The sequence below is a fragment of the Pseudophryne corroboree genome, chromosome 8, assembly GCF_028390025.1.
Source record: "Pseudophryne corroboree isolate aPseCor3 chromosome 8, aPseCor3.hap2, whole genome shotgun sequence".
Taxonomy (NCBI): domain Eukaryota; kingdom Metazoa; phylum Chordata; class Amphibia; order Anura; family Myobatrachidae; genus Pseudophryne; species Pseudophryne corroboree.
Genome location: NC_086451.1, coordinates 176,018,908 through 176,044,437, shown reverse-complemented (window position 1 = coordinate 176,044,437; position 25,530 = coordinate 176,018,908). Strand labels below are relative to the sequence as shown.

At 48.2% G+C, this 25,530-nt stretch overlaps 11 non-coding genes and 1 pseudogene across 11 annotated transcripts; 11 read left to right on the top strand and 1 right to left on the bottom strand.

Moving 5' to 3' along the window:
* Positions 1-13,206: 13,206 nt before the first annotated feature.
* Positions 13,207-13,370, top strand: LOC134950989 (U1 spliceosomal RNA). The gene has a single exon (XR_010183810.1). It is a non-coding gene; the product is annotated as a U1 spliceosomal RNA (small nuclear RNA).
* A 152-nt stretch (positions 13,371-13,522) lies between these two features.
* On the top strand, positions 13,523-13,664 carry LOC134952957 (U1 spliceosomal RNA; annotated as a pseudogene).
* Positions 13,665-14,358: 694 nt separating this feature from the next.
* LOC134951193 (U1 spliceosomal RNA) lies at positions 14,359-14,522 on the top strand. The gene has a single exon (XR_010183979.1). It is a non-coding gene; the product is annotated as a U1 spliceosomal RNA (small nuclear RNA).
* Positions 14,523-14,674: 152 nt separating this feature from the next.
* LOC134953226 (U1 spliceosomal RNA) lies at positions 14,675-14,837 on the top strand. Its single transcript, XR_010185501.1, has one exon. It is a non-coding gene; the product is annotated as a U1 spliceosomal RNA (small nuclear RNA).
* Positions 14,838-15,508: 671 nt separating this feature from the next.
* LOC134951299 (U1 spliceosomal RNA) lies at positions 15,509-15,672 on the top strand. Its single transcript, XR_010184065.1, has one exon. It is a non-coding gene; the product is annotated as a U1 spliceosomal RNA (small nuclear RNA).
* A 152-nt stretch (positions 15,673-15,824) lies between these two features.
* Positions 15,825-15,987, top strand: LOC134953602 (U1 spliceosomal RNA). Its single transcript, XR_010185673.1, has one exon. It is a non-coding gene; the product is annotated as a U1 spliceosomal RNA (small nuclear RNA).
* Positions 15,988-16,657: 670 nt separating this feature from the next.
* LOC134950892 (U1 spliceosomal RNA) lies at positions 16,658-16,821 on the top strand. Its single transcript, XR_010183730.1, has one exon. It is a non-coding gene; the product is annotated as a U1 spliceosomal RNA (small nuclear RNA).
* A 152-nt stretch (positions 16,822-16,973) lies between these two features.
* LOC134953153 (U1 spliceosomal RNA) lies at positions 16,974-17,136 on the top strand. Its single transcript, XR_010185459.1, has one exon. It is a non-coding gene; the product is annotated as a U1 spliceosomal RNA (small nuclear RNA).
* A 674-nt stretch (positions 17,137-17,810) lies between these two features.
* LOC134951394 (U1 spliceosomal RNA) lies at positions 17,811-17,974 on the top strand. Its single transcript, XR_010184143.1, has one exon. It is a non-coding gene; the product is annotated as a U1 spliceosomal RNA (small nuclear RNA).
* Positions 17,975-18,126: 152 nt separating this feature from the next.
* LOC134952054 (U1 spliceosomal RNA) lies at positions 18,127-18,289 on the top strand. The gene has a single exon (XR_010184672.1). It is a non-coding gene; the product is annotated as a U1 spliceosomal RNA (small nuclear RNA).
* A 670-nt stretch (positions 18,290-18,959) lies between these two features.
* LOC134950834 (U1 spliceosomal RNA) lies at positions 18,960-19,123 on the top strand. The gene has a single exon (XR_010183683.1). It is a non-coding gene; the product is annotated as a U1 spliceosomal RNA (small nuclear RNA).
* A 5,967-nt stretch (positions 19,124-25,090) lies between these two features.
* LOC134952378 (U1 spliceosomal RNA) lies at positions 25,091-25,253 on the bottom strand. The gene has a single exon (XR_010184917.1). It is a non-coding gene; the product is annotated as a U1 spliceosomal RNA (small nuclear RNA).
* Between the last annotated feature and the right edge of the window lie 277 nt (positions 25,254-25,530).

Genomic DNA, 25,530 nt, shown 5'->3' with positions numbered 1-25,530 from the left:
AAGAGGTTGTCAGCTGTGTGCCTCTTATGGAAAGCGGTGATACAAAGCGTAGTCTGCCTAGGAACGAGTTGGCATTTGCGAGATGCTGCTACTGGTGCCGCCGCTGCTGTTCTTGCTGCGGGAGGCAATACATCTACCCAGTGGGCTGTCACAGTCATATAGTCCTGAGTCTGCCCTGCTCCACTTAACCACGGACATGTGGACTAGTGGACCTTGGGTACAACTGCATTTTTTAGGACACTGGTGACTCTTTTTCTGAGGTCTGTGTACATTTTCGGTATCGCCTGCCTAGAGAAATGGAACCTAGATGGCATTTGGTACCGGGGACACAGTACCTCAATCAAGTCTCTAGTTGCCTCTGAATTAACGATGGATACCGGAACCACGTTTCTCACCACCCAGGCTGACAAGACCTGAGTTATCCGCTTTGCAGCAGGATGACTGCTGTGATATTTCATCTTCCTCGCAAAGGACTGTTGGACAGTCAATTGCCTACTGGAAGTAGTACAAGTGGTCTTCCGACTTCCCCTCTGGGATGACGATCGACTCCCAGCAGCAACAACAGCAGCGCCAGCAGCAGTAGGCGTTACACTCAAGGATGCATCGGAGGAATCCCAGGCAGGAGAGGACTCGTCAGACTTGCCAGTGACATGGCCTGCAGGACTATTGGCTTTCCTGTCTAAGGAGGAAATTGACACTGAGGGAGTTGGTGGTGTGGTTTGCAGGAGCTTGGTTACAAGAGGAAGGGATTTAGTGGTCAGTGGACTGCTTCCGCTGTCATCCAAAGTTTTTGAACTTGTCACTGACTTATGATTAATGCGCTGCAGGTGACGTATAAGGGAGGATGTTCTGAGGTGGTTAACGTCCTTACCCCTACTTATTACAGCTTGACAAAGGCAACACACGGCTTGACACCTGTTGTCCGCATTTGTGTACAGGATGCATACCTTCATGTCCCCATTTATCCATCTCATCAGGCGTACCTCAGATTTGCGGTACAGGATTGTCATTGCCAATTTCAGACGTTGCTGTTTGGTCTCTCCACGGCCCAGAGAATTTTCACCAAGGTAATGGCGGAAATGATGGTTCTCCTGCGAGGTGTCACAATTATCCCGTACTTGAGCGATCTCATAAAAGCGAGATCAAGAGAGCAGTTGCTGAACAGCGTATCACTTTCACTGAAAGTGTTACAGCAACACGGCTGGATTTTCAATATCCCAAAGTCGCAGTTGGTTTCTACGACTCGTCTGTCTTTCTTGGGCATGATTCTGGACACAGACCAGAAGAGAGTTTATCTCCCGATAGGAAAGGCCCAGGAACTCATGACTCTTGTCAGGAACCTATTGAAACCAAAACTTGTGTCAGTGCATCACTGCACTCGAGTCCTGGGAAAGATGGTGGCATCATACGAAGCCATTCCATTCGGCAGGTTCCATGCGAGGACTTTCCAATGGGACCTACTGGACAAGTGGTCTGGGTCACATTTGCAGATGCATTGGTTGATCACCCTGTCCCCCAGGGTCAGGGTATCACTCCTGTGGTGGCTGCAGAGTGCTCACCTTCTCGAGTGACGCAGATTCGGCATTCAGGACTGGATCCTGGTGACCACAGAGGCAAGCCTCCAAGGTTGGGGAGCAGTCACACAGGGAAGAAATATCCAAGGTCTTTGGTCAAGTCAAGAGACTTGTCTTCACATCAACATCCTGAAACTAGGGGCCATATACAATGCCCTACGTCAAGCGGAGACCTTACTTCGCGACCAACCGGTTCTGATCCAGTCAGACAACGTCACCGCAGTGGCTCATGTAAACCGCCAAGGCGGCACAAGGAGCAGAGTGGCGATGGCACAAGCCACCAGAATTCTTCGCTGGGTGGAGAATCACGCAAGCGCACTGTCAGCAGTGTTCATTCTGGGAGTGGACAACTGGGAAGCAGACTTCCTCAGCAGACACGACCTACATCCGGGAGAGTGGGGACTTCATCAGGAAGTCTTTGCACAGATTACAAGTCGGTGGGAACTGCCACAGATAGACATGATGGCGTCCCGGCTCAACAAAAAGCTACAGAGGTATTGCGCAAGGTCAAGAGACCCTCAGGCAGTAGCTGTAGACACCCTAGTGACACCGTGGGTGTTCCGGCCGGTCTATGTATTTCCTCCTCTTCCTCTCATACCCAAGGTGTTAAGGATAATAAGACAAAGAGGAGTGAGAACAATCCTCATTGTTCCAGATTGGCCACGGAGGACCTGGTATCCGGATCTGCAGGAAATGCTCACAGAAGATCCGTGGCCTCTTCCTCTAAGACAGGACCTGTTGCATCAGGGGCCCTGTCTGTTCCAAGACTTACCGCGGCTGCGTTTGACGGCATGGCGGTTGAATGCCGGATCCTAGCAGTGAAAGGCATTCCGGTTGAGGTCATCCCTACGCTGATAAAGGCTAGGAAGGATGTAACGTCAAAACATTACACCGTATATGGTGAAATTATGTTTCTTGGTGTGAGGCCAGGAATGCTCCTACGGAAGAATTCCATCTGGGCCGTTTCCTTCACTTCCTACAAACTGGAGTGAATTTGGGCCTAAAATTAGGCTCTATTAAGGTCCAGATTTCGGCCTTATCCATTTTCTTTCAAAAAGAATTGGTTTCTCTTCCAGAAGTTCAGAATTTTGTAAAAGGAGTGCTGCATATTCAGCCTCCTTTTGTGCCTCCGGTGGCACCTTGGGACCTTAACGTGGTGTTAAGTTTTCTAAGATCACACTGGTTTGAACCACTTAAAACGGTGGAGTTAAAATATCTCACATGGAAGGTGGTCATGTTATTAGCCTTGGCTTCGGCTAGGCGAGTGTCGGAATTAGCGGCTTTGTCACATAAAAGCCCATATTTGGTGTACCATGTGGATAGAGCGGAATTGCGGACCCGTTTTCAATTCCTACCAAAAGTGGTCTCATCTTTTCACATGAACCAACCTATTGTGGTGCCTTTGGCTACGCGTGACTTGGAGGATTCCGAGTTACTTGATGTGGTCAGGGCTTTGAAAATTTACGTGGCCAGGACGGCTAGAGTCAGGAAAACTGAAGCGCTGTTTGTCCTGTATGCAACCAACAAGATTGGTGCCCCTGCTTCAAAGCAGGCTATTGCTCGCTGGATTTGTAACACGATTCAGCAAGCGCATTCTATGGCTGGATTGCAGTTACCGAAATCGGTCTAGGCCCATTCCACGAGGAAAGTGGGCTCTTCTTGGGCGGCTGCCCGAGGGGTCTCGGCACTACAGCTGTGTCGAGCTGCTACTTGGTCAGGTTCAAACACCTTTTCAAAATACTATAAGTTTGATACCCTGGCTGAGGAGGAACTCATGTTTGCTCAATCGGTGCTGCAGAGTCATCCGCACTCTCCCGCCCGTTTTGGAGCTTTGGTATAATCCCCATGGTCCTTACGGAGTCCCCAGCATCCTCTAGGATGTTAGAGAAAATAAGATTTTAAACCTACCGGTAAATCTTTTTCTCGTAGTCCGTAGAGGATGCTGGGTGACCGTCCCAAGTGCGGACTACTTCTGCAATACTTGTATATAGTTATTGCTTCAATAAGGGTTATGTTAGAGTTGCATCAATCCTGCACTGATGCTACAGTATGTTGTTTTTTCGTACTCATAACTGGGTAGTTTATCACAAGTTATATGGTGTGATTGGTGTGGCTGGTATGAATCTTGCCCTGGATTAACAAAATCCTTTCCTCATACTGTCAGTCTCCTCTGGGCACAGTTTCTCTAACTGTGGCATAGAGGGGCATAGAGGGAGGAGCCAGTGCACACCCAGAACTAAAGTCTTTCTTAAAGTGCCCATGTCTCCTGCGGAGCCCGTCTATCCCCATGGTCCTTACGGAGTCCCCAGCATCCTCTACGGACTACGAGAAAAAGATTTACCGGTAGGTTTAAAATCTTATTTTCTACTTTATTCTTTTCTATCCTAGTTTATTACGACCAACTTTCATCCAAGGACTTTGATATTCTACTACCTGCATGCAATTTAAATTGCTTAAATTGTTTATATGGTTGATTTGTCCTTCACAATCCATAATCTGCAACTTGGATGTACTTGTGTCATTGAAAATCTTATAATAAAAATGTTTATATATTGAAAAAAAAGTTATAAGACTTATGCCTACCTACTAAATGGGGTAAAATTAGGGGATTCTGTACAGGAAAAGGACTTAGGTGTCCTCATAGATAGCAAGCTAAGCAGTAGTACCCAAAGTAGGACTGCAGCAAAGAAGGCTAATAAGATATTAGCATGCATAAAACGGGGTATTGATGCTAGGGACGAGAGTATTATACTCCCGTTATATAAATCACTAGTGAGGCCACACCTTGAATACTGTGTACAGTTCTGGGCACCGTACTACAAAAAGGATATCCTGGAGCTTGAAAAGGTACAGAGGAGGGCGACCAAACTAATTAAGGGCATGGAGATGATGGCATACAAGGAAAGGCTTGAAAGACTAGGCATGTTTACATTGGAAAAGCGGAGACTAAGAGGGGATATGATCAACATCTACAAATATATAAGGGGACAATACACAGAGCTTGCGTGGGACCTGTTTCTGGTTAGATCAACACAGAGGACTCGTGGACACTCGCTCAGGTTAGAGGAGAGGAGATTCCGCACAATACAGCGTAAAGGCTTTTTCACGGTAAGGACAATACGTGTTTGGAATTCCCTGCCCGAGGGAGTTGTAATGGCGGAATCTGTCAACACCTTTAAGAATGGGTTAGATAAATTCCTATTGGATAAGGATATCCAGGGGTATGGTGCATAGTCATGCATTATAATTACTATAAATAGGGATAAAATGCAATGGCTGACAGCAGCATCAGTCAGACATTTTAGTAAAATCATCATGCATAGGACACCACAAATAGGTTGAACTCGATGGACAATTGTCTTTTTTCAACCTCAGATACTATGTTACTATGTTACTATGTAATATTTGAAGAAACAAAATAAAATAAAGCTATGTATTGGGTTTCACTAACAAGCACATTGGAAGACTTGACTACTGTTAAAAGACATGCATTACATGGTATAGAGCCACAAACCACAATGTAGTAAAATAAAAACAAACTTACATGTGTATCAAACCTATGTGAGGCTTACATTGATAGTGCAAGATCAACACTCTATCAACTGTGCAAACTAGACTGCACATAAATGCCATAAAATGTATCTGAGATTTTAGTAAATAAGGCCTGTTGCTGTCCGGGTCACACAGCCGTCACGGCCCCGCCCCCATACGGTCCGGTCATGTCTGCGTTGTCCTGACTGTGCCCCCAAAATGGCGGCACAACGCCGCTGGCCCGACTCCTCCTGCCCAGTGACCGCCTCTACCTGTCAATCAGGCAGAGGCGCTCACTGGGCAGAGATGCTGATCGCATCTCTGGCATGTGCCGGTGCACTGTGGCACCAGCACACACGCACTTCAGACCTGATCTCCTGTTGTGTGAATATGCACAGCAGGGATCAGGTCTTAATTAGGCCCTATATACAGCTGTCAGTAAAGCAGGGATGTGCTGCTGCCAGTGAGGCAGGGATGTTCTGCTGTCAGTGAAGCAGTGATGTGCTGCTGTCAGTGAAGCAGTGATGTGCTGCTGTCAGCGAGGCAGTGATGTGCTGCTGTCAGCGAGGCAGGGATGTGCTGCTATAAGTGAGGCAGGGATGAGCTGCCGTCAATGAGGCAGGGATGTGCTGCCGTCAATGTTGCAGGGATGTGTTGCTGTCAACGTTGCAGGGATGTGCTGCTGTCAGTGAAGCAGGAATGTGCTGCTGCAGTGAGGCAGAGATATGCTGCCCACTATCTCCCTATCACCCCTGCCTGAGTCGCACACTTTCCCTGTCACCCCTGCCTCAGTTACCCACTATCTCCCAGTCACCGCTGCCTCAGTCAACCACTATACCTGCGACCCCTGCCTCAGTCTCTCACTGTCCCTGTCACCCCTGCCACAGTCATCCACTATCTCCCTATCATCCCTGCCTTATTCATTTATTATCCCTGTCACCCACTTTCTTCCCATACTTACCCAACCCCTTCCTATCACCCCTCCCTCAGTAACCAACTATCTCCCTGTCACCCCTGCCTAAGTCACCCACTATCACTGTCACCCCTGCATCAGTCACCCACTATCTCCCAGTCACCCCGGCTTCAGTCACCCACTATATCCCACTCATACATGCTTCAGTCACCCACTATCTCCCAGTCATCCCTGCCTCAGTCACCTACTGACACCAGTGCAGATATTTCTGCTGCAGCCTCTCCACTCTCCAGCGTGAACGTCCTGACGACTGAGGAAATCCGCTTCCCAGTTGAGGACTCCGGGAATGAACACTGCCGATATTGCTGGCAGATGACGTTCTACCCAACTGAGGATTTTTTTATACTTCCAGCTTTGCCATGCAGTTTCGAGTGCCGACTTGATGATTTGTGTACACTACCGTGGTGGCGTTGTCCGATTGTACTTGAACAGGCCTGTTCTGTACTAGAGGCAGGGCCAGTATCAATGAATTGAACACTGCCCGCAATTCCAGAATGTTTATCGGGAGGAGAGATTCCTCCCTGGTCCACCGATGGTGAAGGGTCGTCATCACGGCCATGACCTTGGTGAATTTCCGAGGTGCCGTGGCCAAACCAGAAGGCAGGACCTGAAATCCAAAAACTAACCAGGCACAACACTGCTTAGCTTCCAACATCAGATGAGATTGGACATATCCAGTGTGATGCGGCTGTAGATGATTTTTGCTGTTTCTAACTTCTACATCAATGAATAAGTTTCAAAATAGAATGCATCAAGAGAACGGTGTTGGTAGTATAAAACTACCTACAGCACCTGGTATTCCCAGGTGGTCTCACATCCAAGAACAAACCAGGCCTAAGATCAGGTGATATTGGGCATATACAGTGTGGTGTGGCTGTAGATGAGCTTAGTGGTTTCTGTTAGAGTTCTTCTACTTCTAACTACTAGTACATAAATGAATAAGCGGCCGATTTATTAAACCTGGTGGAATGATAATTTGCATGGTGATAAAGTACCAGCCAATCAGCTCCTAATTGCCATGTCACAGGCTGGGTTTGAAAAATGACAGTTAGGAGCTGACTGGCTGGTACTTTATCACCTTGCACTTTATCAGTTCACCAGGCTTAATAGATCTGCCCCAATGTTTCAAAATGGAATGCATCAAGAGAACGGTGTTGGTATTGTAAAAATACACACAGCTCCTGGTATTTCCTGGTGGTCTCCCATCCAAGTACTAAAACCAGGACCAACACTGCTCAGCTTCCATGATCAGGAGAGATTGGGCAAATCCAGTGTGCTGTGGCTGTAGATGAGCTGGTGGTTTCTGTTAGAGCTTTTCTACTTCTAACTTCTGGTACATAAAAGAATACATGTAAAAATTAAATGTACCAAGAAAAGGGTGTTGGTAGTTTAAAAACACCTAAAGAATCTGATAATACATGGATGGGAGACTGCTTGGTAGTAACAAAGTCCAATACTGCTTTGCTTCAAAGATCAAATGAGATTGGGCATATCCAGTGTGGTGTGGCTTTAGATAAGCTTTGTGGTTTCTGTTAGAGCTCTTCTACTTCTAACTACTGGTACATTAATGAATATGTATAAGGTTGTAGTTTATCCAATATGCCTTTACTACCTTACCCCCCCCCCTCCCCCCCCCCTTCCTTTGTTCTCTCCTCGTGTGTGCGTTATTTGTTTTCTCATACGTCCTAGAGGATGCTGGGATCACATTAAGAACCATGGGGTATAGACGGGATCCGCAGGAGACATGGGCACTTTAAGACTTTCAAAGGGTGTGAACTGTCTCCTCCCTCTATGCCCCTCCTCCAGACTCCAGTTTTAGAATTGTGCCCAGTGAGACTGGATGCACTACAGGGGAGCTCTACTGAGTTTCTCTGAAAAGACTTATGTTAGTTTTTCTTATTTTCAGGGAGGCTGCTGGCAACAGTCTCCCTGCTTCGTGGGACTTAGGGGAGAGAAGTATGACCAACTTCTAGTGAGTTCAATGGCTCTACTTCTGGCTGACAGGACACCATTAGCTCCTGAGGGTGCTGATCGCTGGGTACGCCTAGATGCCCACTCCCGTAGCCTGCCATCACCCCCTTACAGAGCCAGAAGTCAGAAGACAGGCGAGTAGCAGAAGAACAGATGGCATTCTGAGGTACCACGCAGCGAGCGGAATGCTGTGCGCCATGCTCCCACACAAACACAGGCACTGCAGGGTGCAGGGCGTTGGGGGGGGGGGGCACCCTGGGCAGCATAAATTCCTCACAAAAGGCTGGCAAAAGTGGACATTAGTGCCTGGGCACTGTCCTTACCCCACCAGCGTAATTAATTGTTTGTTTCTGAGCGGGACAGAAGCGTGCCATTACAGCGGCGGGGCTTCTTCCTCACCTCACCAGCACATCTATAGAGCGTTACAAGTCTATCACTATAGAGTTTATTATTTCCCAGACTGTGTACTTTTGACGCTGGGTTGTGAGCTGAAAAATCCCATCTGTCCCTCTGACAGATTTACTGTAGGTCTATCCCCCATAAGCCGATGTGTCTGTGGGTACTTGGTACATGTGTGTCAACATGTCGGTGGCTGAATGTTTTTCCCAAGAGGAAACTATATTAGGAATGCAGACATATGATGGTGGCCCTGTTGGCACCACCAATAACTGACTGGGTGAAAGTTTCAGTAATATCAGAGTGAGGTTGGATAAATCTGTGTCCCAGACACAGACGTAGAGAAAAGATGTGATGTTCATGGCTATGCTTCTTTTCCCTCAGGCCCCGCAAAAATGTTATTTTGCCCAGTTACTACACACTGATACTGACTCGGATACTGATTCCTATGTCGACCATAATATTTCCTGATTAGATCCAATATTGGCAAGGAGCATTCAGTACATGATTGTGGATATTAAGGACATATTAACATCACTGAGGACCCTGCTGTTCCTGACAAAGGGGTCTATATGTATGTATATATATAGATATATAATGAAAGCTGATGTAACGTTCCTCCATCTCTGTTTGAGAAAGTCTGGGCCAGCTCGACAAGATGGTTTCAAATCCCCAAAAGGTTTCCGGTTGTTTATTCATTTCCTGCCGCGGACAGAATAAAGTGGGAATCACCCCCTGTTCTGCATGGGGCCCTGTCACAAATCCAGCGGATCGTATGCAGGAAGCTACATTATTTCTAGTTATGTAACCACGGGTACATTACTTAGACCTGCCATTACATGCGCATGGGTGAGTAGTAGTATTCAAGAATTGGTCGAATACCTTGTCATCCGATATAGATATCCTGGAGACATGGGATGCTCCTTACGTTGGATCATATCAAGGACACTGCAGCATACTTACGACTGCAAGGGATATAGGACTCTTGAGTTCACGGGCCAATTTCATGGCAGTCTCGGATAGGAGGGCATTGTGGATTCACCAAGGGAATGCTGATGCTGACTCCAAGAAGAAAGGGAGTCTCTTCCCTATGAAGGTGAAGCCTTGTTTGGCGACGGCCTAGTTAATTTGATCTCGGCAGCTCCCGCAGGTAAGTCAACCTTCTTGCCCTATGTTCCCTCTCAACGGATGAAGACGCATCATTATCTAACGCAGTCATTTTGGCCCAATAGATATGCAAGAAGTTAAGATTCCCCTTTCTTTGCAGGTAGAGGAAGGAGAAGAGGGAAGAGGTCTGTAGCCTCTTCAAGATCGCAGGAGCAGAGATCGTCCTCTGCTTCTGCCAAATCCACTGCATGACGCTGGGGCTCTCTTGCAGGAGCCCACACCAGTGGGGGCACGTCTAAAACACTTCAGTCAGTTCTGGAATAATTTGGACCTGGACTCGTGGGTTTTACAAATAGTGTCCCAAGGGTACAAACTGGGGTTTCAAGACGTTCCCCCTCACCGATTGTTCAAATCGGCCTTAGTCAGCAGGGAGAAGGCTTTTATTCAAGCCTCTTCGTGGTCCCGAAGCCGGAAGGCTCAGTCAGACCAATCTGAAATCTGAAATCCCTCAATTTCTACCTAAAGAAATTCAATTTCAAGATGGAATCTCTCAGGGTAGGGATCTCCAGTCCGGAGGAAGGAGATTTCATGGTTTTGGTAGACATAAGGATGCCTACTTACATGTTCCGTTTAGCCACTGCATCAAGCTACCTGAGGTTTGCAATTCAGTATTGTCATTACCAATTTCAGACGTTGCCGTTTGGTCTGTCCACGGCTCCGAGGATTTTCACCAGGGTGATGGCGGAAATGATGGTTCTCCTTCGCAAGCAAGGAGTCACAATTATCCCGTACTTGGATGATCTCTTGATAAAGGCGAGATCCAGGGACCAGTTGTTGCAAAACATTGCACTCTCCCTGACAGTTCTTCAACAACATGGTTGGCTCCTAAACTTGCCAAAATCGCAGTTGGTCCCAATGACGCGGTTGTTGTTTTTGGGAGTGATACTGGACACAGAAGAGGTTTTCTTCCAGTGGAAAGGCTATGGAGATCCAGAGTCTGGTCAAACAAATTCTGAAACCAGCAAGAGTGTTAATCCATCAATGCATTCGGTTGCTGGGGAAGATGGTTGCGGCCTACGAGGCCATTCAGTTTGGCAGGTTCCATGCTAGAGTGTTCCAGTGGGACCTGTTGGACAAGTGGTCCGGATCCCACCTACACATGCACCGGAGGATAATCCTATCTTCCAAGACCAGAATATCACTCCATTGGCGGCTGCACAGTTCTCACCTCCTAGAGGGGCGATGGTTCGGGATCCAGGACTGGATCCTAGGGACCACGGATGCAACCCTCCGAGGCTGGGGAGCAGTCACACAGGGGGAAAACATCCAAGGAAGATGGTCAAGTCGGGAAAGTTGTCTCCACATAAATGTTCTGGAGTTAAGGGCCATTTAATAACTGCAGACACAGTACGCACTGGGACGGGTGCCCTGCATCCTCTACGGACTAAGAGAAAAGGATTTACCGGTAGGTATTAAAATCCTATTTTCTCTAACGTCCTAGAGGATGCTGGGGACTCTGTAAGGACCATGGGGATAGACGGGCTCCGCAGGAGACATGGGCACTTTAAGAAAGACTTTAGTTCTGGGTGTGCAGTGGCTCCTCCCTCTATGCCCCTCCTCCATACCTCAGTTTGATACTGTGCCCAGTGGAAACTGTGTGCTTTTCAGGAGCTCTCCTGAGCTTTCTGACAGAAAGTATTTTGTTAGGTTTTTAATTTTCAGGGAGCACTGCTGGCAACAGACTCCCTGCATCGAGGGACTGAGGGGAGAGAAGCAGCCCTACTCTCCGAGTTGCAAGGTCCTGCTTCTTAGGCTACTGGACACCATTAGCTCCAGCGGGATTGGTACGCAGGATCTCACCCTCGCCGTCCGTCCCAGAGCCGCGCCGCCGTCCCCCTCGCAGAGCCGGAAGATAGAAGCCGGGTGAGTATGAGAAGAAAAGAGACTTCAGCGGTGGCAGAAGACTTCATGATCTTCACTGAAGTAATGCACAGCACTGCAGCTGTGCGCCATTGCTCCCATACACCTCACATACTCTGGTCACTGTAAGGGTGCAGGGCGCCCTGGGCAGCAATATAAACCTCTTTTTGCCAAAAATATAACATATATACAGCTGAGCACTGTATATATGTATGAGCCCCCGCCAATTTTACAGTTTAAGCGGGACAGAAGCCCGCCGCCGAGGGGGCGGGGCTTCTCCCTCAGCACTCACCAGCGCCATTTTTTCTCCACAGCACCGCTGAGGCAGCTCCCCAGACTCTCGCCTGCTGAAACCACGGTAGACAAGAGGGTTGAAAAGAGGGGGGGGGCACATAATTCGGCGCAAATTACATACAGCAGCACTACTGGGCAAACATTAAGTTACTGTGTTATTCCTGGGTTATATAGCGCTGGGGTGTGTGCTGGCATACTCTCTCTCTCTGTCTCTCCAAAGGGCCTTGTGGGGAAACTGTTTTCAGAAAAAGCATTCCCTGTGTGTGTGGTGTGTCGGTACACGTGTGTCGACATGTCTGAGGAAGAAGGCTATATTAGAGAGGAGCGGGAGCAAATTAATGTGGTGTCTCTGCGACAGCTGATTGGATGGATATGTGGAATGTTTTAAATGCTAGTGTAAACTCAGTGCACAAAAGATTAGACAAGGCTGAAGCTTTGGGACAGTCAGGGTCTCAACCCATGCCTGATCCTATGTCGCAGGGACTGTCAGGGTCTCATAAGCGCCCACTATCCCAGATTGTTGACACAGATACTGACACGGATTCTGACTCCAGTGTCGATTACGATGATGCAAAGTTACAGCCAAAATTGGCAAAATCCATTCGATATAGGATTATGGCAATAAAAGATGTTTTGCACATCACAGAGGAACCCCCTGTCCCTGACAAGAGGGTACATAAGTACAAGGGAAAGAAGCCTGAGGTAACCTTTCCCCCCTCACACGAGCTGAACGAGTTATGTGAAAAAGCCTGGGAATCTCAAGATAAAAGACTGCAGATTTCCAAAAGGATTCTTATGGCGTATCCTTTCCCATCAATGGATAGGTTAAGATGGGAATCCTCCCCTAGGGTGGACAAAGCATTAACACGCTTATCCAAGAAGGTAGCCCTCCCGTCCCAGGATACGGCTACCCTCAAAGAGTCTGCTGACCGCAAACAGGAGATAACCCTGAAGTCCATTTATACACATTCGGGTACCTGACTCAGACCGGCAATTGCGTCGGCCTGGGTGTGTAGTGCTGTAGCAGCATGGACGGATACCTTATCTGAGGGGATGGATACCCTAGATAAGGATACTATTTTATTGACCCTGGGGCATATAAGAGATGCTGTCCTATATGTGTGTATGCAAAGTACAGGTGGTGCTGCAGGGCTCACACCCTTTTACTTGTCTTGTAGAGCAACTCTGGAGCTGTTATTGGATCCATCTGCTGCAGGCCTTCCCCCAGGAATGCTTGCACTAGTTGTTGCATTTGGTTTGTTGTTTGGGGGTGCTTCAGTATTAGGCAGCCTTCTGCCCTCCCATGTTCATCTGAAAATATGTGTTCTCCCTGCAGTTGTTGTCCCCAGATGAGAGTTCCCTTGTGCTGCCTCAGTTGAATCTCCTTTACATGACAGAGATGTGCCTGAGCAGCGGCCCTCCCCAGCCCTATCCCAAGTCATACTTATTTTGCATAGGAGATACCATGGTCATGAAGATTGTTCTCCCAGGGTGAGGTTCATTCATTGCATTCTGGGTATGCTGACCCCTGTGATTTCCACAAATGTGGGAAACTCGACTGCATTATTTGTGGTAGTGGGGGACTGTGTTTGTTCTTTCCTCTGGTCAGCTCTGGTAAAAGTCAGATTTATTTGTCTCAGATCTTCCTCTAGCCTTGTTCTTCTATCGAGAGTTTCCTTGTGCTGCCTCAGTTGGATCTACTTCACTTGACAGGGGGGTGCCCGAGCAGCGACCCTCCCCAGCTCTAGCCCAACTCCTACTTACCTGCCAGGTGAGATACTATGATCATGAAGTTGCTTCTCCCAGGACAAGGATCACCCATTGCACTCTGGGTGTGCTGCTCCTGCGATTTCCCCAAATGTGGGAAACTTGACTGCAAAATTTGTGTTTCCCCTGGTCAGCTCTCATATAATTCAGATCTCTTTGTCTCAGGTCTCTCTCCAGCCTAGTTTGCTGTCTGTTTCCACTTCTTTTTTCTTGAGCCCCTCCCTTCTATACCCTAGTGCACTATCCTGACTTCTCCTCCCGTCTGCTTACTTAGTGCCTTACAATGCACAATGCAAACTACAGGTAGTGCTGCAGGGCCCACACCCTTTTACTTGCCTTACAGAGCAGCTCTGGAGCTGTTACAGTGCCCAGCTGCTGCAAGAAATCAGCTTGAATGCTTCAGGGGCTGGGGCATAGCCAACATGAGCCCCACACCGAAGGAGGGTGGAGGTGTTTAATGCGAACTAGGGGTCATCCAAGCGCCGCAAAAGGCCGCCATGCCCTGCACGCCCCTCTTCTCTATTCATATGCAGATGAGGGTTGATGCCAACTTTGACCCACTGCTTGGATGACATCACCATATGCAAATCCATCTGCTGCAGGCCTTCCCCCAGGAATGCTTGCACTAGTTGTTGCATTTGGTTTGTTGTTTGGGGGTGCTTCAGTATTAGGCAGCCTCTGCCCTCCCATGTTCATCTGAAAATATGTGTTCTCCCTGCAGTTGTTGCCCCCAGATGAGAGTTCCCTTGTGCTGCCTCAGTTGAATCTCCTTTACTTGACAGAGATGTGCCTGAGCAGCGGCCCTCCCCAGCTCTATCCCAAATCATACTTATTTTGCATAGGAAATACCATGGTCATGAAGATTGTTTTCCCAGGGTGAGGTTCATTCATTGCATTCTGGGTATGCTGACCCCTGTGATTTCCCCAAATGTGGGAAACTGGACTGCATTATTTGTGGTAGTGAGGGACTGTGTTTGTGCTTTCCTCTGGTCAGCTCTGGTAAAAGTCAGATTTCTTTGTCTCAGATCTTCCTCTAGCCTTGTTCTTCTTTCGAGAGTTCCCTTGTGCTGCCTCAGTTGGATCTCCTTCACTTGACAGGGGGGTGCCCGAGCAGCGACCCTCCCCAGCTCTAGCCCAGCTCCTACTTACCTGCCAGGTGAGATACTATGATCATGAAGGTGCTTCTCCCAGGGCAAGGCTCACCCATTGCACTCTGGGTGTGCAACTCCTGCGGTTTCCCCAAATGTTGGACACTTGACTGCATAATTTGTGTTTCACCTGGTCGGCTCTCGTATAATTCAGATCTCTTTGTCTCAGGTCACTCTCCAACCTAATTTGCAGTCTGTTTCCACTTCTCTTTTCTTGAGTTGCTCCCTTCTATGCCCTTGCGCACTATCCTGACTTCTCCCGTCTGCTTACTTTGTGCCTTCCAACGCACAATGCAAACTACAGGTAGTGCTGCAGGGCCCACACCCTTTTACTTGCCTTACAGAGCAGCTCTGGAGCTGTTACAGTGCCCAGCTGCTGCAAGAAATCAGCTTGAATGCTTCAGGGGCTGGGGCATAGCCATCATGAGCCCCACACCGAAGGAGGGTGGAGGTGTTTAATGCGAACTAGGGGTCATCCAAGCACCGCAAAAGGCCGCCATGCCCTGCATGCCAATTTTCTCTTTTCATATGCAGACGAGGGTTGAAGCCAACTTTGACCCACTGCTTGGATGACATCACCATATGCAAATCCATCTGCTGCAGGCCTTCCCCCAGGAATGCTTGCACTAGTTGTTGCATTTGGTTTGTTGTTTGGGGGTGCTTCAGTATTAGGCAGCCTTCTGCCCTCCCATGTTCATCTGAAAATATGTGTAACTCCTGCAGTTGTTGTCCCCAGATGAGAGTTCCCTTGTGCTGCCTCAGTTGAATCTCCTTTACTTGACAGAGATGTGCCTGAGCAGCGGCCCTCCCCAGCCGTATCCCAAATCATACTTATTTTGCATAGGAGATACCATGGTCATGAAGATTGTTCTCCCAGGGTGAGGTTCATTCATTGCATTCTGGGTATGCTGACCCCTGTTATTTCCCCAAATGTGGTAAACTTGACAGCATTATTTGTGGTAGTGGGGGACTGTGTTTGTGCTTTCCTCTGGTCAGCTCTGGTAAAAGTCAGATTTCTTTGTCTCAGATCTTCCTCTAGCCTTGTTCTTCTTTCGAGAGTTCCCTTGTGCTGCCTCAGTTGGATCTCCTTCACTTGACAGGGGGGTGCCCGAGCAGCGACCCTCCCCAGCTCTAGCCCAACTCCTTCTTACCTGCTAGGTAAGATACTATGATCATGAAGGTGCTTCTCCCAGGGCAAGGCTCACCAATTGCACTCTGGGTGTGCTGCTCCTGCGATTTCCCCAAATGTGGGAAACTTGACTGCATAATTTGTGTTTCCCCTGGTCGGCTCTCGTATAATTCAGATCTCTTTGTCTCATGTCTCTCTCCAGCCTAGTTTGCTGTCTGTTTACACTTCTTTTTTCTTGAGCCGCTCCCTTCTATGCCCTTGCGCATTATCCTGACTTCTCCCGTCTGCTTAATTTGTGCCTTCCAACGCACAATGCGAACTACAGGTAGTGCTGCAGGGCCCACGCCCTTTTACTTGCCTTACAGAGCAGCTCTGGAGCTGTTACAGTGCCTAGCTGCTGCAAGAAATCAGCTTGAATGCTTCAGGGGCTGGGGCATAGCCAACATGAGCCCCACACCGAAGGAGGGTGGAGGTGTTTAATGCGAACTAGGGGTCATCCAATTGCCGCAAAAGGCCGCCATGCCCTGCACGCTCCTTTTCTCTTTTCATATGCAGACGAGGGTTGAAGCCAACTTTGACCCACTGCTTGGATGACATCACCATATGCAAATCCATCTGCTGCAGCCTTCCCCCAGGAATGCTTGCACTAGTTGTTGCATTTGGTTTGTTGTTTGGGGGTGCTTCAGTATTAGGCAGCCTTCTGCCCTCCCATGTTCATCTGAAAATATGTGTTCTCCCTGCAGTTGTTGTCCCAAGATGAGAGTTCCCTTGTGCTGCCTCAGTTGAATCTCCTTTACTTGACAGAGATGTGCCTGAGCAGCGGCCCTCCCCAGCCCTATCCCAAATCATACTTATTTTGCATCGGCGATACCATGGTCATGAAGATTGTTCTCTCAGGGTGAGGTTTATTCATTGCATTCTGGGTATGCTGACCCCTGTGATTTCCCTAAATGTGGGAAACTCGACTGCATTATTTGTGGTAGTGGGGGACTGTGTTTGTGCTTTCCTCTGGTCAGCTCTGGTAAAAGTCAGATTTCTTTGTCTCAGATTTTCCTCTAGCCTTGTTCTTCTTTCGAGAGTTCCCTTGTGCTGCCTCAGTTGGATCTCCTTCACTTGACAGGGGGGTGCCCGAGCAGCGACCCTCCCCAGCTCTAGCCCAACTCCTACTTACCTGCCAGGTGAGATACTATGATCATGAAGTTGCTTCTCCCTGGGCAAGGATCACCCATTGCACTCTGGGTGTGCTGCCCCTGTGATTTCCCCAAATGTGGGAAACTTGACTGCGTAATTTGTGTTTCTCCTGGTCGGCTCTCATATAATTCAGATCTCTTTGTCTCAGGTCTCTCTCCAGCCTAGTTTGCTGTCTGTTTCCACTTCTTTTTTCTTGAGCCCCTCCCTTCTATACCCTTGTGCACTATCCTGACTTCTCCTCCCGTCTGCTTACTTTGTGCCATACAATGCACAATGCAAACTACAGGTAGTGCTGCAGGGCCCACACCCTTTAACTTGCCTTACAGAGCAGCTCTGGAGCTGTTACAGTGCCCAGCTGCTGCAAGAAATCAGCTTGAATGCTTCAGGGGCTGGGGCATGGCCAACATGAGCCCCACAGAGAAGGAGGGTGGGGGTATTTAATGCGAACTAGGGGTCATCCAAGCGCCGCAAAAGGCCGCCATGCCCTGCATACCCCTTTTCTCTTTTCATATGCAGATGAGGGTTCCAGCCAACTTTGGCCCACTGCTTGGATGACATCACCGTATGCAAATCCGTCTTCTGCAGACCTTCCCCCAGGAATGCTTGTACTAGTTGTTGCATTTGGTTTGTTGTTTGGGGGTGCTTCAGTATTAGGCAGCCTTCTGCCCTCCCATGTTCATCTGAAAATATGTGTTCTCCCTGCAGTTGTTGTCCCCAGATGAGAGTTCCCTTGTGCTGCCTCAGTTGAATCTCTTTTACTTGACAGAGATGTGCCTGAGCAGCGGCCCTCCCCAGCCCTATCCCAAATCATACTTATTTTGCATAGGAGATACCATGGTCATGAAGATTGTTCTCCCAGGGTGAGGTTCATTCATTGCATTCTGGGTATGCTGACCCCTGTGATTTCCCCAAATGTGGGAAACTTGACTGCATTATTTGTGGTAGTGAGTGACTGTGTTTGTGCTTTCCTCTGGTCAGCTCTGGTAAAAGTCAGATTTCTTTGTCTCAGATCTTCCTCTAGCCTTGTTCTTCTTTCGAGAGTTTCCTTGTGCTGCCTCAGTTGGATCTCCTTCACTTGACAGGGGGGTGCCCGAGCAGCGACCCTCCCCAGCTCTAGCCCAACTCCTACTTACCTGCCAGGTGAGATACTATGATCATGAAGGTGCTTCTCCCAGGGCAAGGCTCACCCATTGCACTCTGGGTGTGCTGCTCCTGCGATTTCCCCAAATGTGGGAAACTTGACTGCATAATTTGTGTTTCCCCTGGTCGGCTCTCGTATAATTCAGATCTCTTTGTCTCAGGTCTCTCTCCAGCCTAGTTTGCTGTCTGTTTCCACTTCTCTTTTCTTGAGCCGCTCCCTTCTATGCCCTTGCGCACTATCCTGTCTTCTCCCGTCTGCTTACTTTTTGCCTTCCAACGCACAATGCGAACTACAGGTAGTGCTGCAGGTCCCACACCCTTTTATTTGCCTTACAGAGCAGCTCTGGAGCTGTTACAGTGCCAACTGCTGCAAGAAATCAGCTTGAATGCTTCAGGGGCTGGGGCATAGCCAACATGAGCCCCACACCGAAGGAGGGTGGAGGTGTTTAATGCGAGCTAGGGGTCATCCAAGCGCCGCAAAAGGCTGCCATGCCCTGCACGCCCCTTTTCTCTTTTCATATGCAGACGAGGGTTGAAGCCAACTTTGACCCACTGCTTGGATGACATCACCATATGCAAATCCATCTGCTGCAGGCCTTCCCCCAGGAATGCTTGCACTAGTTGTTGCATTTTGTTTGTTGTTTGGGGGTGCTTCAGTATTAGGTAGCCTTCTGCCCTCCCATGTTCATCTGAAAATATGTGTTCTCCCTGCAGTTGTTGTCCCCAGATGAGAGTTCCCTTGTGCTGCCTCAGTTGAATCTCCTTTACTTGACAGAGATGTGCCTGAGCAGCGGCCCTCCCCAGCCCTATCCCAAATCATACTTATTTTGCATAGGAGATACCATGGTCATGAAGATTGTTCTCCCAGGGTGAGGTTCATTCATTGCATTCTGGGTTTGCTGACCCCTGTGATTTCCACAAATGTGGGAAACTCGACTGCATTATTTGTGGTAGTGGGGGACTGTGTTTGTGCTTTCCTCTGGTCAGCTCTGGTAAAAGTCAGATTTCTTTGTCTCAGATTTTCCTCTAGCCTTGTTCTTCTTTCGAGAGTTCCCTTGTGCTGCCTCAGTTGGATCTCCTTCACTTGACAGGGGGCTGCCCGAGCAGCGACCCTCCCCAGCTCTAGCACATGTAAGTTTGTTTTTATTTTACTACATTGTGGTTTGTGGCTCTATACCATGTAATGCATGTCTTTTAACAGTAGTCAAGTCTTCCAATGTGCTTGTTAGTGAAACCCAATACATAGCTTAATTTTATTTTGTTTCTTCAAATATTAAATGCATATGTCTTATAACTTTTTTTTTCAATATATAAACATTTTTATTATAAGATTTTCAATGACACAAGTACATCCAAGTTGCAGATTATGGGTTGTGAAGGACAAATCAACCATATAAAAATTTAAGCAATTTAAATTGCATGCAGGTAGTAGAATATCAAACTCCTTGGATGAGAGTTGGTCGTAATAAACTAGGATAGAAAAGAATAAAGTAGAAAATAAGATTTTAAACCTACCGGTAAATCTTTTTCTCGTAGTCCGTAGAGGGTGCTGGGGACTCCGTAAGGACCATGGGGATAGACGGGCTCCGCAGGAGACATGGGCACTTTAAGAAAGACTTTAGTTCTGGGTGTGCACTGGCTCCTCCCTCTATGCGCCTCTATGCCACAGTTAGAGAAACTGTGCCCAGAGGAGACTGACAGTATGAGGAAAGGATTTTGTTAATCCAGGGCAAGATTCATACCAGCCACACCAATCACACCGTATAACTTGTGATAAACTACCCAGTTATGAGTACGAAAAAACAACATACTGTAGCATCAGTGCAGGACCGATGCAACTATAACATAACCCTTATTGAAGCAATAACTATATACAAGTATTGCAGAAGTAGTCCGAACTTGGGACGGGCGCCCAGCATCCTCTACGGACTACGAGAAAAAGATTTACCGGTAGGTTTAAAATCTTATTTTCTCTAACGTCCTAGAGGATGCTGGGGACTCCATAAGGACCATGGGGATTATACCAAAGCTCCAAAACGGGCGGGAGAGTGCGGATGACTCTGCAGCACCGATTGAGCAAACATGAGTTCCTCCTCAGCCAGGGTATCAAACTTATAGTATTTTGAAAAGGTGTTTGAACCAGACCAAGTAGCAGCTCGACACAGCTGTAGTGCCGAGACCCCTCGGGCAGCCGCCCAAGAAGAGCCCACTTTCCTCGTGGAATGGGCCTAGACCGATTTCGGTAACTGCAATCCAGCCATAGAATGCGCTTGCTGAATCGTGTTACAAATCCAGCGAGCAATAGCCTGCTTTGAAGCAGGGGCACCAATCTTGTTGGTTGCATACAGGACAAACAGCGCTTCAGTTTTCCTGACTCTAGCCGTCCTGGCCACGTAAATTTTCAAAGCCCTGACCACATCAAGTAACTCGGAATCCTCCAAGTCACGCGTAGCCAAAGGCACCACAATAGATTGGTTCATATGAAAAGATGAGACCACTTTTGGTAGGAATTGAGGATGGGTCCGCAATTCCGCTCTATCCACATGGAACACCAAATATGGGCTTTTATGTGACAAAGCCGCTAATTCCGACACTCGCCTAGCCGAAGCCAAGGCTAATAACATGACCACCTTCCACGTGAGATATGTTAACTCCACCGTTTTAAGGCTGCTAAAAACTGCTAGCGAGCAATCAACTCAGAATGACCCCCATAGTGTATTGCAAGAAAATATCTGTAAATCCAATGGTACCGTAAGTGCTGTATATACTCGCACTTCTTTGCGGGGCGAGAACATCTCCCCTTAGTGAAGTCAGCCCTATGAATAGAGTTTGTGTGATCCCTGTGCAGCAGTCACAGAAAGGGTTCATCTCTGCAGTTTGTCACTCAAATTACATTGTTGCATTTTTTCTAGAAGTGGATCTGAGAGCTGTTACCCGCAGACCAGCTACAATAATTATCCTGGGATAGTGCGCAAGGGCATAGAAGGGAGCGGCTCAAGAAAAGAGAAGTGGAAACAGACAGCAAACTAGGCTGGGGAGAGACCTGAGACAAAGACATTTGAGGTCCACGCCATATGCCTCTTCCAACCAGTCCATCTTAGAGAAGCTGTCATTTACCGCCCCCCTGGCACTGCTTCCAAATTAATCGACAACTTTGCTTCCTGGCTTCCTCACTTCCTCTCTTCTGACATTCCCACCATTATCCTTGGCGATTTCAACATCCCTATTGACATCCCCACACAATCCCCTGCCTCTAAACTCCTTAACCTCACCTCTTCACTTGGTCTCTCCCAGTGGACCTCCTCACCCTCCCATGTGAATGGGAGCTCACTGGATCTGGTCTTCACTCACCGCTGTGATATTTCTGATTTTTCCAACTCCCCATTTCCCCTCTCTGACCACCACCTGCTCTCCTTCAACCTATCTCTCTCGACTTCCCCATCTCTACCTCCTAAGGCTACCATCACTAAGCGTAACATTGAAGCTATTGACACCACATTCCTTTCCTCCCTGTTTGACTCACTTCTCTCTCCTATTCTCTCTCTCTCATGCCCTGAACAAGCCACTTCCACATACAATGCTTCCCTTACTTCTGCTCTTGACTCTGTTGCTCCACCAACCACTATTCACCCTCACAAATTAACACCTCAACCCTGGCACACCAAATGCACCAGATATCTGCAAAAATGCTCACGTACGGCTGAGCGACACTGGAGGAAATCACGCTCTAAGGCAGACTTCCTCCATTTCAAACTTAGGCTCTCATCCTTCAGTGCTGCCCTTTCTCTTGCTAAACAGTCATACTTCAAGAACCTCATCTCCTCCCAGTCTTCCAACCCCCGGCGCCTCTTTGCCACTCTCAACTCACTCCTCTGCCCACCTCCACCTCGTCTCCCTTCCTCACTCTCTGCTCTTGACTTTGCCACTTACTTCACATCCAAAATTGACTCCATACGTCAGGACATCACATCACACCAGACTATCAGTAACCAGCCTTCTCCCAACCCTTACCAACCCTCCCCATCCCTCGCACCAACTCTGTCATCTTTCTCCCATGCATCTGGAGAGGAAGTCATGGCCCTCATTCGTTCCTGTCCCCTCACCACCTCCCCACTTGACCCAATCCCCTCCCGCCTCCTTTGCCACCTCTCTTCTTCTGCTTTTTCCCATCTTTCCCACCTTCTCAATCTCTCCCTCTCATCAGGCACTGTCCCCTCTGCCTTCAAGCACGCTCTCATCTCTCCTATTCTTAAAAAACCTACCCTTGATCCAAACACTCTCTCCAACTACCGACCCATCTCTCTCCTCCCTTTTGCCTCCAAACTCCTTGAGCGTATTGTCTACAACCGCCTTACTTCCTTTCTTTCCTCACACTCACTGCTTGACCCATTCCAGTCTGGCTTCCGTCCTCTCCACTCCACTGAAACTGCCCTTACAAAAGTATGCAATGACCTCCATGCTGCTAAATCTAAGGGACACTACTCTCTACTTATTCTACTTGATCTCTCTGCTGCTTTTGACACTGTGGACCATCCTCTCCTACTGCAAATCCTTCACTCCATTGGTCTGCGTAACACAGCCCTCTCTTGGTTGTTGTCCTACCTTTCTGACCGTTCATTCTCTGTCTCCTCTCATGACTCCACCTCCCCCTCACTTCCACTAACTGTAGGGGTTCCCCAAGGTTCTGTCCTTGGTCCTCTTCTCTTCTCTCTCTATACGTCCTCACTAGGTAAGCTCATTAGTTCTTTTGGTTTCCAATATCATCTCTATGCTGATGACACTCAAATCTATCTTTCCTCTCCAGACCTCTCCCCTACTCTCCTCACTCGTATCTCCAACTGTCTCTCTGCTATCTCTTCCTGGATGTCCCAGCTCTTTCTTAAACTTAACATGTCTAAGACCGAGCTGATCATCTTCCCTCCCTCCCGCATAACCTCACCTCCTACAATCTCATTATCTATTGATGGCACTACTATCTCCTCTACCCCCCAAGTGCGCTGTCTTGGAGTAATCCTTGACTCCTCCCTCTCCTTCAAACCACACATTCAGCACCTCTCACAAACCTGCCGTTTTCATCTAAAAAATATTTCCAGGATCAGACCCTTTCTGACCCAGGATGCTACTAAGACTCTTATCCACTCACTGGTCATCTCCAGACTGGACTGCTGTAATCTCTTCCTGACTGGCATTCCTGACAAATACCTCTCTCCACTCCAATCTATCCTCAATGCTGCTTCCCGGCTCATTTTCCTCACCAAACGCACTACGTCCACCTCTCCTCTCTTACTAGTCCTTCACTGGCTCCCCTTCCCTTTCAGAATCCATTTCAAGCTTCTCACACTTGCTTACAAAGCCCTCACCCACTCCTCTCCCATCTACATCTCTGATCTTATCTCGCTTTACACTCCCACCCGTCCTCTTCGCTCTGCTAATGCACACCGACTCCTGCCTACGGATTACTTCCTCCCACTCCTACCTCCAAGATTTTTCACGTGCTGCACCACTTCTCTGGAATTCCCTACCTCTCCCCCTCAGACTCTCCACCTCTCTACAAAACTTCAAACGGGCTCTCAAGACCCACTTCTTCACCAAACCCAGCCAAATCTCATCCTAAACCTCCGTTCCATGCTCTCTATGTACCCCATCTGTCTCACCCCTGTCTGTCTACCCCTCCCTTTTAGAATGTAAGCTCTCACGACAGGGCCCTCTTCCCTCATGTGCTTACTCTTTTCTTACATTAATAATCTTCAGCTGCACCAAATCCAGCAGTCTTCTGCCACCTGATACTTATTCCAGTGTCATCTGCTGATGTAGCTATGTTTATTTACCCTGTACTTGTCCTATATTGTCGTCAACTGTAAGTTGCTGTTTTCCTGTTTGATTATTTGTTTATGTACTCTGTAATTGGGCACTGCGGAACCCTTGTGGCGCCATATAAATAAAGGATAATAATAATAATAATAAATAATATAATATATAGCAGTACGGTACAGTAGGCCACTGCTCTACCTACCTCTGTGTCGTCAAGTATACTATCCATCCATACCTGTGGTGCATTTTAGAAAAAAACATGTCTCGGCAGAGCAATCTATAAATCCATAATTTTTCAGACAGCAACAGTGGGTATTGTAATAGTCACCCAATCCATCACTTTTATAGGGTTACATGCACCCACATGCTACAGCCTGTCTCAATAATTTTACTGTCACGCTGTGTGTGTTTGTGTTTTTATTTGGGTATTTTTTGTTGTTGTAGAACTACAGGTACCAGCAAGCCCGTTATTTCCCTGCCTGCTGGTACTTGAGGTTCTCCAAGTACCAGCAAGCGGGGGAGGCTTGCTGGGCCTTGTAGTTCTACAACAACAAAAAACAATATTCTTTTTTTACACACATGGCTATCAGCCCGGCACCCACCACCCAGGGGTGCTGGGGACAGCCTCGGGCTTCACCTCTGGCCCTTGGGTGCCTCGAGGGGAGGAACCTCTTGATTTAAGGGGTCCCCACTCCTCCAGGGAACCCCGGCCAGGGGTGACTAGTTGGAGCGGTAATGCCAGGGCCGCAGGCACCTACATCTGCATATGAAAAGAGAAAAGGGGCGTGCAGGGCATGGCAGCCTTTTGCGGCGCTTGGATGACCCCTAGTTCGCATTAAACACCTCCACCCTCCTTCGGTGTGGGGCTCATGTTGGCTATGCCCCAGCCCCTGAAGCATTCAAGCTGATTTCTTGCAGCAGCTGGGCACTGTAACAGCTCCAGAGCTGATCTGTAAGGCAAGTAAAAGGGTGTGGGCCCTGCAGCACTACCTGTAGTTCGCATTGTGCGTTGGAAGGCACAAATTAAGCAGACAGGAGAAGTCAGGATAGTGCGCAAGGGCATAGAAGGGAGCGGCTCAAGAAAAGAGAAGTGGAAACAGACAGCAAACTAGGCTGGAGAGAGACCTGAGACAAAGAGATCTGAATTATACGAGAGCCGACCAGGGGAAACACAAATTATGCAGTCAAGTTTCCCACATTTGGGGAAATCGCAGGAGCAGCACACCCAGAGTGCAATGGGTGAGCCTTGCCCTGGGAGAAGCAGCTTCATGATCATAGTATCTCACCTGGCAGGTAAGTAAGATTTGGGATAGAGCTGGGGAGGGTCGCTGCTCGGGCACCCCCCTGTCAAGTGAAGGAGATCCAACCGAGGCAGCACAAGGAAACTCTCGAAACGAAGGACACTAGAATGAAAATTTTAAAGCCTCCTGTTAGTGCTTCATCTACACGGTATAGCCCTGAATATTTCAATGCGCAGCTCTTTGCAAAAGAGAGATATTGCCAAGGAAAAGCTGTCTTGTACCTTTGCATTTTTCTCCCAAACGAAGGACACTAGAAAGAAAATTTTAAAGCTTCCTG